This window comes from Coregonus lavaretus, assembly GCF_964263955.1.
Source record: "Coregonus lavaretus genome assembly, chromosome: 4".
Taxonomy (NCBI): domain Eukaryota; kingdom Metazoa; phylum Chordata; class Actinopteri; order Salmoniformes; family Salmonidae; genus Coregonus; species Coregonus lavaretus.
The window spans coordinates 69660284-69674216 of record NC_139991.1 but is presented as its reverse complement, the minus strand read 5'-3'; the positions used below and the strand labels follow the sequence as shown (position 1 = coordinate 69674216).

Here is a 13933-nt window from a genome sequence, read left to right as displayed (position 1 = left end):
TCTCACTTTCTTTTTCTATCTCCCTCTTTCTGTCTCACTCAAAACCCATTCCATGAGCTCATGAGGTATCACTGGATCCAGCTATATGGTTCTTTCACACTCACTTCTTTCTCTCTTTCTTTAGATTTTCTAAATTCTCTCCCTCTCTCCCTCTCTCTCTCTCTCTATCCCCTCCTCTTCCTCTCTCTCTCTCCCCCCTCCTCTTCCTCTCTCTCTCTCTCCCCTCCTCTTCCTCTCTCTCTCTATCCCCTCCTCTCGCTCTCTCTCTCTCGCTCTCTCACACACTCTCTCTGCCCCCACTCTCTCTCTACCCCCTACCTCCTTCTCTCTATCTCTCTCTCTCTTTATCTCTCTCTCCCCCACCCCCCATGAGTAAAGGAACTCAGCATGGGGTGGTGAAGAAGACTTAAGAAATAAATAATTGAAGTGACGAGCACTTTGGTGACGAGTTGTCTCTGGATACGACTGCTTATACCTTTGATGAACATTGCACTCCCCGACCCCTTCTTAGAATCCTGAATATAAGAACAGCTACTTCTAGTAGATACAATAATTATGTCAAAATAATTCTAACAATGTTAGTATTCCACTAAATGAACAATGTACTTTGCTAAATTGGCTGTATTAATCCAGTTTGATTCCTATAAGAAGTGTGTGTATCTTATTTTCCTGTCTTTAGGTCCTTTGTTATGAACAAAGGTACTGATATTTTTCTCCTCAATCAGTTTGTGGCGTCTTGTGTGCGTCAAAGGCAATGACTACAGTACATGCTACATGCGTACATATACGTGTGTGTATGTTTAGTGCCGAAACCCAGGTGGTTAACACCGCTAAATCTGTAGCGCCGTCTATCGCTAACTAACCCTATGCGAGGAGACTTGAGTTTAGTAGGCCTCTGTCGCTGACTGTTGTGTAAGCAGGGAGCGCCCAGCATGAATAAAATAATGCAGGCATCCTCCCAAGCCTGCCGAACGGGGGCTTTTTGTCCAAAGCTAACTGGAGCAGGAGAATGGGTCTGTACAGCCATCTAGCCTGTTATTTCTGCAGGGGCTGAGCGCCGGACCCACTAATGCTATGTGACAGTTCTGGAGCAAGGAGGAGGAGGGGTGGAGAAATGGAGAGTAGAGGAGGAGGAGGAGGAGGAGGGGTGGAGAAAGGGAGAGTAGAGAAGGAGGAGGAGGAGGAGGAGTGGAGGAAGGGAGAGTAGAGAAGGAGGAAGAGGGGTGGAGAAAGGGCGGGTGGAGGAGGAGGAGGAGGAGGAGGAGGGGTGGAGAAAGGTAGAGTAGAGGAGGAGGAGGAGGAGGGGTGGGGAAAGGGAGAGTAGAGGAGGAGGGGTGGAGAAAGGAAGAGTAGAGGAGGAGGAGGGGTGGAGAAAGGGAGAGTAGAGGAGGAGGAGGAGGACAATTGGAGGAGAAAGGGAGAGTAGAGAAGGTGGAGGAGGAGGAGGAGGGGTGGTGGAGAAAGGGAGGTGGGGTGGAGAAAGGGAGAGTAGAGGAGGAGGAGGAGGAGGAGGAGGAGGGGTGGAGAAAGGGAGAGTAGAGGAGGAGGAGGGGTGGAGAAAGGGAGAGTAGAGGAGGAGGAGGAGGAGGAGGAGGGGTGGAGAAAGGGAGAGTAGAGGAGGAGGGGTGGAGAAAGGGAGAGTAGAGGAGGCAGAGGAGGAGGGGTGGAGAAAGGAAGAGTAGAGGAGGAGGAGGAGGGGTGGAGAAAGGGGAGTAGAGGAGGAGGAGGAAGAGGAGAAGGGATGAAGAAAAGGAAGATTAGAGGAGGAGGAGGAGGGGTGGAGAAAGAGGGAGTAGAGGAGGAGGGGTGGAGAAAGGGAGAGTAGAGGAGGAGGAGGAGGAGGAGGAGGAGGAGGGGTGGAGAAAGGGAGAGTAGAGGAGGAGGAGGAAGAGGAGGAGGGGTGGAGAAAGGGAGAGTAGAGGAGGAGGAGGAGGAGGAGGAGGGGTGGAGAAAGGGAGAGTAGAGGAGAAAGGGAGAGGAGGAGGAGGAGGAGGAGGAGGAGGGGTGGAGAAACTGAGAGTAGAGGAGGAGGGGTGGAGAAAGGAGAGTAGAGGAGGAGGAGGAGGAGGAAGAGGAGGAGGGGTGGAGAAAGAAGGAGTAGAGGAGGAGGGGGAGGAGGAGGGGTGGAGGAGAAAGGGAGAGTAGAGAAGGAGGAGGCGGAGGAGGAGGAGGCGGAGGAGGAGGAGGAGGAGGGGTGGAGAAAGGGAGAGTAGAGGAGGAGGGGTGGAGAAAGAAGAAGTAGAGGAGGAGGAGGAGGAAGAGGAGGAGGAGGGGTGGAGAAAGGGAGAGTAGAGAAGAAGGAGGGGTGGAGAAAGGGAGAGTAGAGGAGGAGGAGGAGGAGGAGGAGGAGGGGTGGAGAAAGGGAGAGTAGAGAAGGAGGAGGAGGGGTGGAGAAAGGGAGAGTAGAGGAGGAGGAGGAGGAGGAGGAGGAGGAGGAGGAGGGGTGGAGAAAGAGGGGGTAGAGAAGGAGGAGGAGGAGGAGGAGGAGGAGGAGGGGTGGAGAAAGGAGGAGTAGAGGAGGAGGGGTGGAGAAAGGGAGAGTAGAGGAGGAAGAGGAGGAGGAGGGGTGGAGAAAGGGAGAGTAGAGGAGGAGGAGGAGGGGTGGAGAAAGGAAGAGTAGAGGAGGAGGAGGAGGAGGAGGAGGAGGGGTGGAGAAAGAGGGGGTAGAGAAGGAGGAGGAGGAGGAGGAGGGGTGGAGAAAGGAGGAGTAGAGGAGGAGGGGTGGAGAAAGGCAGAGTAGAGGAGGAGGAGGAGGAGGAGGAGGAGGAGGAGGGGTGGAGAAAGGGAGAGTAGAGGAGGAGGAGGAGGGGTGGAGAAAGGGGAGTAGTGGAGGAGGAGGAGGGGTGGAGAAAGGGAGAGTAGAGGAGGAGGGGTGGAGAAAGAGAGAGTAGAGGAGGAGGAGGAGGAAGAGGAGGAGGAGGAGGAGGAGGGGTGGAGAAAGGGAGAGTAGAGGAGGAGGAGGAGGAGGAGGAGGAGGAGGGGTGGAGAAAGGGAGAGTAGAGGAGGAGGGGTGGAGAAAGGAAGAGTAGAGGAGGAGGAGGAGGAGGAGGAAGAGGAGAAGGGAGATGGACCAGTGAGATGGACCAGGGAGATGGACCAGGGAGATGGAGAAGGGAGATGGACCAGAGAGATGGAGAAGGGAGATGGACCAGTGAGATGGACCAGGGAGTGGGACCAGGGAGATGGACCAGGGAGATGGAGAAGGGTGATGGACCAGAGAGATGGAGAAGGGAGATGGACCAGAGAGATGGAGAAGGGAGATGGACCAGAGAGATGGAGAAGGGAGATGGACCAGAGAGATGGAGAAGGGAGATGGACCAGAGAGATGGAGAAGGGAGATGGACCAGAGAGATGGAGAAAGGAGATGGACCAGATAGATGGAGAAGGGAGATGGAGAAGGGAGATGGACAAGATGCAGAGGGAGAGAAGGGTGTTAGAGAATGGACCACAGTCATGATGGAGTAATGATAGGAGGAGAGGTGAGGTAAAGGGAAGATGAGAGGAGGAGAGAATTGATGAGCTACGAGAGAGTGGGTGTAACTAATGCCTACACACAATACCACATAATGTCAAAGTGGAATTATGTTTGTAGACATTTTTACAAATTAATTAAAAATGAAACGTTGAAATGTCTTGAGTCAATAAGTATTCAACCCCTTTGTTATGGCAAGCCTAAATAAGTTCAGGAGTAAATATTTGCTTATCAAGTGACATAATAAGTTGCATGGACTCACTCTGTGTGCAATAATAGTGTTTAATATGATTTTTGAATGACTACGTCATCTCTGTACCCCACACATACAATTATCTGTAAGGTCCCTCAGTCGAACAGTGAATTCCAAAAACCGATTCAACCACAAAGACCAGGTAGGTTTTCCAATGCCTCGCAAAGAAGTGCAGCTATTGGTAGATGGGTAAAAAAAAAAAAAAAGCAGACATTGAATATCCCTTTGAGCATGGTGAAGTAATTCATTACACTTTGGAGGCTGTATCAATACACCCAGTCACTACAAAGATACAGGTGTCCTTCCTAACTCAGTTGCCGGGGAGGAAGGAAACCGCTCAGGGATTTCACCATGAGGCCAATGGTGACTTTAAAATAGTTACAGAGTTTAATGGCTGTAATAGGAGAAAACTGAGGATGGATCAACAACATTGTAGTTACTCCACAATACTTACCTAAATGACAGAGTGAAAAGAAGGAAACCTGTACAAAATAAAAAATATCCCAAAACATGCATCCTGTTTGCAATAAGGCACTAAAGTAAAACTTCAAAGAATTTGGCAAAGAAATGAATTGTATGTCCTGAATACAAAGTGTTATGTTTGAGGCAAATCCAACAACACATCACTGAGTACCACTCTTCATATTTTCAAGCATGCTGTATCATGCTATGGGTATGCTTGTCATTGGCAAGGGCTAGGGAGTTTTTTAGGATACAAATAAATGGAATAGAGCAAAGCACAGGCAAAATCCTAGAGGGAAACCTGGTTCAGTCAGCTTTCTAACAGACACTGGGAGACAAATTCACCTTTCAGCAGGACAATAACCTAAAACAAGGCCAAATATACACTGGAGTTGCTTACCAATGCGACATTTCATGTTCCTGAGTGGCCTAGTTACAGTTTTGATTTACAGTGAGGGAAAAAAGTATTTGATCCCCTGCTGATTTTGTACGTTTGCCCACTGACAAAGACATGATCAGTCTATAATTTTAATGGTAGGTTTATTTGAACAGTGATAGACAGAATAACAACAAAAAAATCCATAAAAACGCATTTCAAAAATTTTAGAAATTGATTTGCATTTTAATGAGGGAAATAAGTATTTGACCCCTCTGAAAAACATGACTTAGTACTTGGTGGCAAAACCCTTGTTGGCAATCACAGAGGTCAGACGTTTCTTGTAGTTGGCCACCAGGTTTGCACACATCTCAGGAGGGATTTTGTCCCACTTCTCTTTGCAGATCTTCTCCAAGTCATTAAGGTTTCGAGGCTGACGTTTGGCAACTCGAACCTTCAGCTCCATTCACAGATTTTCTATGGGATTAAGGTCTGGAGACTGGCTAGGCCACTCCAGGACCTTAATGTGCTTCTTCTTGAGCCACTCCTTTGTTGCCTTGGCCGTGTGTTTTGGGTCATTGTCATGCTAGAATACCCATCCACGACTCATTTTCAATGCCCTGGCTGAGGGACTCACCCAAGATTTGACGGTACATGGCTCCATTCATCGTCCCTTTGATGCGGTGAAGTTGTCCTGTCCCCGTAGCAGAAAAATACCCCCAAAGCATAATGTTTCCACCTCCATGTTTGACGGTGGGGATGGTGTTCTTGGGGTCATAGGCAGCATTCCTCCTCCTCCAAACACTGTGAGATGAGTTGATGCCAAAGAGCTCGATTTTGGTCTCATCTGACCACAACACTTTCACCCAGTTCTCCTCTGAATCATTCAGATGTTCATTGGCAAACTTCAGACGGGCCTGTATATGTGCTTTCTTGAGCAGGGGGACCTTGCGGGTACTGCAGGATTTCAGTCTTTCACGGCGTAGTGTGTTACCAATTGTTTTCTTGGTGACTATGGTCCCAGCTGCCTTGAGATCATTGACAAGATCCTCCCGTGTAGTTCTGGGCTGATTCCTCACCGTTCTCATGATCATTGCAACTCCACGAGGTGAGATCTTGCATGGAGTCCCAGGCCGAGGGAGATTGACAGTGCTTTTGTGTTTCTTCCATTTGCGAATAATCGCACCAACTGTTGTCACCTTCTCACTAAGCTGCTTGGCGATGGTCTTGTAGCCCATTCCAGCCTTGTGTAGGTCTATAATCTTGTCCCTGACATCCTTGGAGAGCTCTTTGGTCTTGGCCATGGTGGAGAGTTTGGAATCTGATTGATTGATTGCTTCTGTGGACAAGTGTCTTTTATACAGGTAACAAGCTGAGATTAGGAGCACTCCCTTTAAGAGTGTGCTCCTAATCTCAGCTCGTTACCTGTATAAAAGACACCTGGGAGCCAGAAATCTTTCTGATTGAGAGGGGGTCAAATACTTATTTCCCTCATTAAAATGCAAATCAATTTCTAAAATTTTTGACATGTGTTTTTCTGGATTTTTGTTGTTGTTATTCTGTCTCTCACTGTTCAAATAAACATACCATTAAAATTATAGACTGATAATTTCTTTGTCAGTGGGCAAACGTACAAAATCAGCAGGGGATCAAATACTTTTTTCCCTCACTGTAAATCGGCTTGAAAATCTATGGCTAGACTTGAAAATGGCTAATGTGCAAATATTGTGCAATCCAGGTGTGCAAAGCTCTTAGAGAGTTACCCAGAAAGTCTCACAGCTGTAATCGCTGCCAAAGGTGATTCTAACATGTATTGACTCAGGGGTGTGAATACGTATATGTAAATTAGATATTTCTGTATTTCATTTTCAATCAATTTGCAAACATTTCTAAAACCATGTTTTCACTTAGTCATTATTAGGTATCGTGTGTAGATGGGTGAGAAAAATAATCTATTTACACCATCCCCTGACAAGATCATACACCATCCCCTGACAAGATCATACACCATCCCCTGACAAGATCATACACCATCCCCTGACAAGATCATACACCATCCCCTGACAAGATCATACACAATCCCCTGACAAGATCATACACCATCCCCTGACAAGATCATACACCATCCCCTGACAAGATCATACACCATCCCCTGACAAGATCATACACCATCCCCTGACAAGATCATACACCATCCCCTGACAAGATCATACACCATCCCCTGACAAGATCATACACCATCCCCTGACAAGATCATACACCATCCCCTGACAAGATCATACACCATCCCCTGACAAGATCATACACCATCCCCTGACAAGATCATACACCATCCCTTGACAAGATCATACACCATCCCCTGACAAGATCATACACCACCCCCTGACAAGATCATACACCATCCCCTGACAAGATCATACACCATCCCCTGACAAGATCATACACCATCCCCTGACAAGATCATACACCATCCCCTGACAAGATCATACACCATCCCCTGACAAGATCATACACCATCCACTGACAAGATCATACACCATCTCCTGACAAGAGCATACACCATCCCCTGACAAGATCATACACCATCCCCTGAAGAGCAAAAGATGGGAGGGAAAGATGATATGAGAGAGAGGGAGAGAGGGAGAGATGATATGCGAGAGGGAGGGAGAGAGAATGGGAGAGAGAGAGACAAATAAAGAGAGACGAAAAGGAGAGAGAGAGAAATACTAGGGGGAAGAAGACAGTCTGAGAAGCCTGTCATTATGATGTTGGCGTCAGCGGGGTGGAGGAGAGGGAAAAAAACATAGTTGGCGGGGAGTCTCGTCAAAAAATATATATATAAGAAGTGAAGCAAAATGGCTGCCTCACCTCACCAAGCCCAGGCCATAAATAAGACGCGGAGAGAGAAGGAAACAGCCAGATGTGGAGAGAGAGAGAGGAAGAAAGAGGGGGAGGGAGAGCGAAGGGGAGAGAGATCCCACCCCGGGAAGGAATGTCATGGAGGGGAAGGAGGGAAGGTAACTTAAGGCTGGTCCGGGCTGAGTAAATAGGCAGGTTCCCACACAGAACAGGCCATGGTGTGTATGTGTGGATGTGAGATTATGTTTAAGTGTGAGTGTGTACATTTGCACTTGTGTATTTGGTAGTGTGTGTGTGTGTGCAAATATTATGATGTATTAAACATTTCACAGCTCTTAAGAGGAACTCTTGCGACAGAAAGAGAGAGAGGAGGGGAGAGTGAGAGAGAAAGGAGAGTGAGTGAGGGAGAAAGAGAGAGAGTCAGAGCTCATGCCATCATCGTCAGTGAGAAGAGAACCATTGGAGCTTAGTACTCTCTCAGCACTCTCTCACACACACAAACATGCAGCACACGGTCCACCACTCTAGCCACTTATGTCCTCTTTCCTTCGGCAGTGTGAGTGGACCCCATAATAGCACACATTAAGCCTATCCATACAGTGTAGCAGGCTTATACATCGACCAGCGTAAAATAGAGCCATATAGCCCCCCCCCCCCCCCCCCTCTCTCTCTCTCTATCTCTCTCTCCATCTCTCCCTCTTGTCTTTTTGTTTGACTTTCTCTTTTTCTTTCTCTCTCCTCCTTTTTCTCTCCCCCTTCTGTCTCTCTATCTTTCTTCACTTCTCTCTCTCTCCACCCCCTCTCTCTCTCCCCCCTCTCTCTCCTCTCAATCTCTTGGTATCTATTTGTCCTCAGGGTGAGGCCCACTGTAGTCCTCCTGCCTGCTACACCCATTCTTTCACTAACGAAGGGAAAGGCTTCGTTCATTATGCAAATGAGCTTTATTCAGTCGGCCCTGTGAGACGAATCCCCCCAAGGAGATAGTGTTAATTATGTAAAATAAAAAAACGAACAAAACACACACAGAAAAAAAGACAAAATCTCCCAATCATACTATTAGAAATGCCTTGATGTGACCTTGTTTGTCGGAATGGAAGTAATGTGCCCTATTTCTTTCCCCGGCTCTTTTCATCAAGCCTCTCCGACCAATGTTTTGTTTCAGCTTGACATTTTTACATTTTGCGCTGGCTGGCTGGCTGGCTGGCTGGCTGGCTGGCAAGGCAGTGACTGTGGTGATGGTAGAGGTAGTTAGTGGTGGGTGGGTGGGTGAGTTGGAAGCGATGTGTCGCCCTCGTGTGGTGAAATGGGCACAGTACATCTTGTGAGAGCGGGAGGGATTGGGAGAGAGAGAGATAATGTTTGTGAGAGAGAGAGGGAGGGAGAGAGAGAGTGTTTGTGAGGGAGAGAGAGAGAGTTTGTGTAGAGGGAGGGGGTGAGAGAGAGAACGTTTGTGAGAGAGGGAGAGTTTTGAGAGAGGGAGAGCGTGTGTGAGAGAGGGAGGGAAAGAGGGAGAGTTTGTGAGAGAGGGAGAGTTTTGAGAAAGTGCGAGAGGGAGGGGGTGAGAGTGAAAGAGAGAGTTTGTGAGAGAGGGAGAGTGTATGAGAGAAAGTGTGTGAGAGGGAGAGAGAGAGTTTGTGACAGGGAGAGAGAGAGTTTGTGTGAGAGAGAGACTATTTGCACATCGTTACAACACTGTATATAGACATAATATAACATTTGAAATGTCTTTATTCTTTTGGAACTTTTGTGAGTGTAATGTTTACTGTTCATTTTTTACTTTTGTTTATTATCTATTTCACTTGCTTTGGCAATGTAAACATATGTTTCCCATGCCAATAAAGCCCCTTGAATTGAATTGAGAGTGAGAGAGACCCATATACAGGATAATAATCTTCTTTGTGCTGTATACAGGACTCCCCTCCTCCCCTCCCCTCCTCCCTCTCTTTTCCACCCGGGGAGGATAAAGAAATGAACACACGCTGGTGTTTAACCTCTTTCCAACAGAAACGTGTCTGTATCAAATCATCCATTTAACAGTAGCAGAGGGTAACCAACGATACAGCAGCTCCAAAGTTACCTCTTCTAGCTCTGTGTGTGTGTGTGTGTGTGTGTGTGTGAACTGTATAACATGTGGCAGACACAAAATTGTATTCTTCCCAAGTAATTATTTTTACCCTTATCATGTAAGGTAATTTCAACAAAAGCTACTATATTGTTTGGCTATTCTACAGTAAAGTGGTCTCGAACACGTTGTTGTTATTATTATTATTTTTGTATTATTATTATTATTATTAGGGATCAGCTTTAATATTGCAGATAGATTGTGGGTTCTATTAATGTAATTGTCTGCATCATGTGTTTATGGAATTCAATATTTCCAAAAGGATTTGATTTCCATCTTTAGCTACTGTATTTCAACAACATGCTATTTTAATGATATGCTGACAAATGTCTAACTACCTTGTTACTATTATCAACCAAAGACATTATAGAGCATGTTACCTTCTCAACTAACTTCACTTACAAGCGACCTCACAATTCATACTTTTATAAAGGTGGTGACACTGTTGACCATCACCTGGCACTGAGATAATATTAGGATAGGAGATGTCTAAATGGGATATTTTATATTTCCGTAACGCCGTCATTTCTCCACTTCTAATTCATTAAAAAAGCGACGCTTTCGTAATCGAGGATTTTACGCTCTGCAAAAGCCCTAAAAAAATGGCTCAAGATTTTTCAGCTGTAGTTCTTACAAATCACAGATTACATACATTTATTAAATATACATTTATTTTTCTGTACTATCCATAAACCCCCAAGTCTTAAAAAAGGACAAGATTTAGAGTGAACCAGACATGAATAACAAAATAAATATTTCAACAAAATGTAAGTAATTGCTTTGCAATGTCATGCTTAATTTGTATCTGTATTTTGAGTGTGTCTTCATTCATAGTGATGGAGTGGTGCTATTGTCATATCTTAGTGATGATTATTTTATTTTTCATATAAAAAGAAATGGAGTCTACTTTCTCACATTTCTGTGTTTGGTGGAGGAGGGCACCTAGTATGTCCGCCAATAGAAATAGAATGACTGTAAGGAACAAAGCCGTCAGACCTCTGAACGCTGATGGGAAAGGGAATGTCCGTTCTAGTCTTTTCTATTTTCTCCTTGTAACCCATGGAAGGCATTTTGTGTGATCCTCCACCTCCTCCAGTTAGCCAGTCACTGTTTAGCTGCTGTGGTTTAGCTAACCCTCCCTCCCTCCCTCAGACCTGGGGGTTATGTCAACAGCAGTGTGGATTAGAGGGACGGGTGGGTTGCCAGATACAATGGACGCATTGCCAGATTAGATAGGAGGGTGAGCATGTGTTTTTTTTAACAGCAGTAGTGGCAGAAACTACTCACACAGATCAATGCGTTTGATCAGTTCCCCCTTAGGTCAGGTCAGATGATACAGGCACGGGCCGGGAGGGGGGGTGGAAGGAGGGTGGGTTGGAAGGTGGGTTGGAGGGTGAAAGGGTGGTTTGTAAGGAGCGGGGTGGAAGGAGGGTGCAAGCAGGGTTGGAGTGGGGTGGAGGGGAGGATGGAAGGGGGGTTGGAGGGTGGGTTGGAGGGGGGTAGAGGGGAGGATGGAAGGGGGGTTGGAGGGGGTGGAGGGGAGGATGGAAGGGGGGTTGGAGGGGAGGGTGGAAGGGGGGGTGGAAGGGAGGATGGAAGGGGGGGTGGAGGGGAGGGTGGAAGGGGGTTTGGAGGGGGTGGAGGGGAGGATGGAAGGGGGGGTGGAGGGGAGGGTGGAAGGGGGGTTGGAGGGGGTGGAGGGGAGGTTGGAAAGGGGGGTGGAGGGGAGGATGGAAGGGGGGTTGGTGCACAACCACAACTACAAACAAAGAGGAACGGTGAGGGTGAAAGATGGATCTGCCACCAGCTGTGCCACTGTAAACACGTGTAAACACAAACACCCGCAGGCTTGTGCACACACACAAACATGCACAGACACACACAGAATAGACATGAAACCTGCACTGTCCATTGAAAAATTGAAATTGTTCAGCACGCACACACACACACACACATACACACTGGCAAGATTTGTCTCACTACAGTTACTTGTGGTTAGATTTCTCATGCTTTTTAAAAATAAGTTGAGTGAAAATTCAGAGGGAGGATATTAAAGACTTATGTATATGCTTTCCTCCTTCTTTCTCTCTCTCTCTCTCTCTCTCTCTCTCTCTCTCAGTCTCTCTTTCTCTCTCTCTCTCTCTCTCTCTCTGTTTCTCTCTCTCTGTGTCTGTCTCTGTCTCTGTCTCTCTGTCTCTCTCTCTGTCTCTCTCTTGCTCTCTCTGTCTCTGTCTCTCTCTCTCTCTCTCTGTGTGTATCAGAATGTTTACAGGTCAAATCTCCCTCTGGGAGTTTAGATTAAAATCGTAACAGCTTCTAAGTACATGAAAGTTCAAAATGGGATGCTAAGGCCAACTTTCTCTGTCAAAGTCCAGGTACAAAAACTCCCCATTTATAAAAGTCGGCCATGTTGTTATTGTTAAGTTCAGAGGGTCAGCGCCAAAAGCTATAATGATGGCCATTTGATTTTTCTGTTTGACTAAATGTGTCCCGATCCTTTTTTGATGGGACGGAACACTCACGTTAGGACAGTCCCCAGCATTATCCCTTCACTATCACTTTCAAGGTCACCGTTCTGAATGGCAGGTCACGTTGTTCGTCATTGTTGGTCGGGGTGAGGCGGTCACTTGGGGTCAAGTGTGGCCTGTGGGGCATTGGCGCTGTGTCATCCGTGACAGTGAGCCAGGCTAGCTAGCAAAACATTCCTGGGGGTTCTAGGATGAAGAGGCGACCCACTGTCGACCTACCAAACCAGCCCTGGGCCCTGTTTGATAAAAAACACACCCTTCCTTCCTCCCATTCCTTGATGTAATCACTGATCTAACACAATAGTTCTTCTATCATATCGCTTTCACCAAGCCAGCCATGTCAAATCAGGTATTTCTTCAAGGAAGGGAGGAAGGATGCATTCTTATAGTATTCAAACAGGGCCCAAACCTTTGCAGTGGTCTAAGAAGAGACTAAATTAAGGAAAATGAAACACTTCCTATGAATACCCTGTTCATAATGCATTATGAACATTGCTCGTCCATATATTTATTTATATATTCTTAATTCCATTGCTTTACTTAGATTTGTGTGTATTGGGTATATGTTGTGAAATTGTTAGATATTACTTGTTAGATATACTGCACTCTCGGAGCTAGAAGCACAAGCATTTCGCTACACCCGCAATAACATCTGCTAAACACGTGTATGTGACCAATAACATTTGATTTGATATAAGGACATTTATACTGCCTTTTGAGCTAGGCAAAATGCATTATTAGCACCTGTCGTGCATTGTAATTAAGCAATAATGCCTGAGGGGGTGTGGTATATGACCAATATACCACGGCTAAGGGCTGTTCTTAAGCACGACACAACGCAGAGTGCTTGTATACAGCCCTTAGCCGTGGTATATTGGTAATATACCACAAACCCTTGAGGTGCCTTATTGCTATTATAAACTGGTTACCAAAGTAATTAGAGCAGTAAAAATAAATGTTTTGTCATACCCATGGTATACCATGGCTGTCAGCCAATCAGCATTCAGGACTTGAACCACCCAGTTTATAATGGCTTATAATGCATTATGAAGAGGGTATGCATAACCAATTAAACAAATGAGCTTTAGTGAGGTAAAGGGAGTAAATATCACAAATGTGTCGAATAGATTGACAGTATATGCTCCAAGGTTGCTATGAATGTCACTCCGAATCGCAAAGGAATGGAACATAGTAGAAATGTCTCCTTGACTCATCATTTAGATGCAGGGTAAATTGCCGTTTTTTTTACACTGCTATTCATCCAATAGTTTTCTTTCCCTTTCCCCTCTAAAGCTTTTCACTGGGCTTATAGAAATCTGATTTGACTGTTAAGTGTGAAAGTTGTGGAGGAAAAGCCAATCCAATGACTCCTTGTTTGTTAACGAGATGCCTCGGCTAACAAGACTCTCCCCCTTGTTTATCTGTTACCGCTGCAACATATGGTGGGGGTCGTCATTGGAATTTGTGATTCATTAAATATTAGTTAATTAAGGTCAGGCGGTTCTGCAGTACGACAACACAGAGCGCCGCGCTAAGCTGGCCTCCCACCGAGGGTTCGCCGCCACCGAGGAACATACATACACACTCACTACACCGCTCCATAAAGGCACACACACACATACAAATACAGTGGGGGAAAAAAGTATTTAGTCAGCCACCAATTGTGCAGGTTCTCCCACTTAAAAAGATGAGAGAGGCCTGTAATTTTCATCATAGGTACACGGCAACTATGACAGACAAATTGAGGAAATAAAATCCAGAAAATCACATTGTAGGATTTTTAATGAATTTATTTGCAAATTATGGTGGAAAATAAGTATTTGGTCACCTACAAACAAGCAAGAATTCTGTCTCTCACAGA

At 46.1% G+C, this 13933-nt stretch overlaps 1 protein-coding gene across 1 annotated transcript in view; it reads left to right on the top strand.

Annotated features, from left to right (window-relative positions):
* LOC311127232 (nuclear receptor subfamily 6 group A member 1-A-like) overlaps positions 1 to 13933 on the top strand; it is a gene marked incomplete at both ends in the record, with an annotated part of 181756 nt that overhangs the window by 129387 nt on the left and 38436 nt on the right. The window lies entirely within an intron of this gene.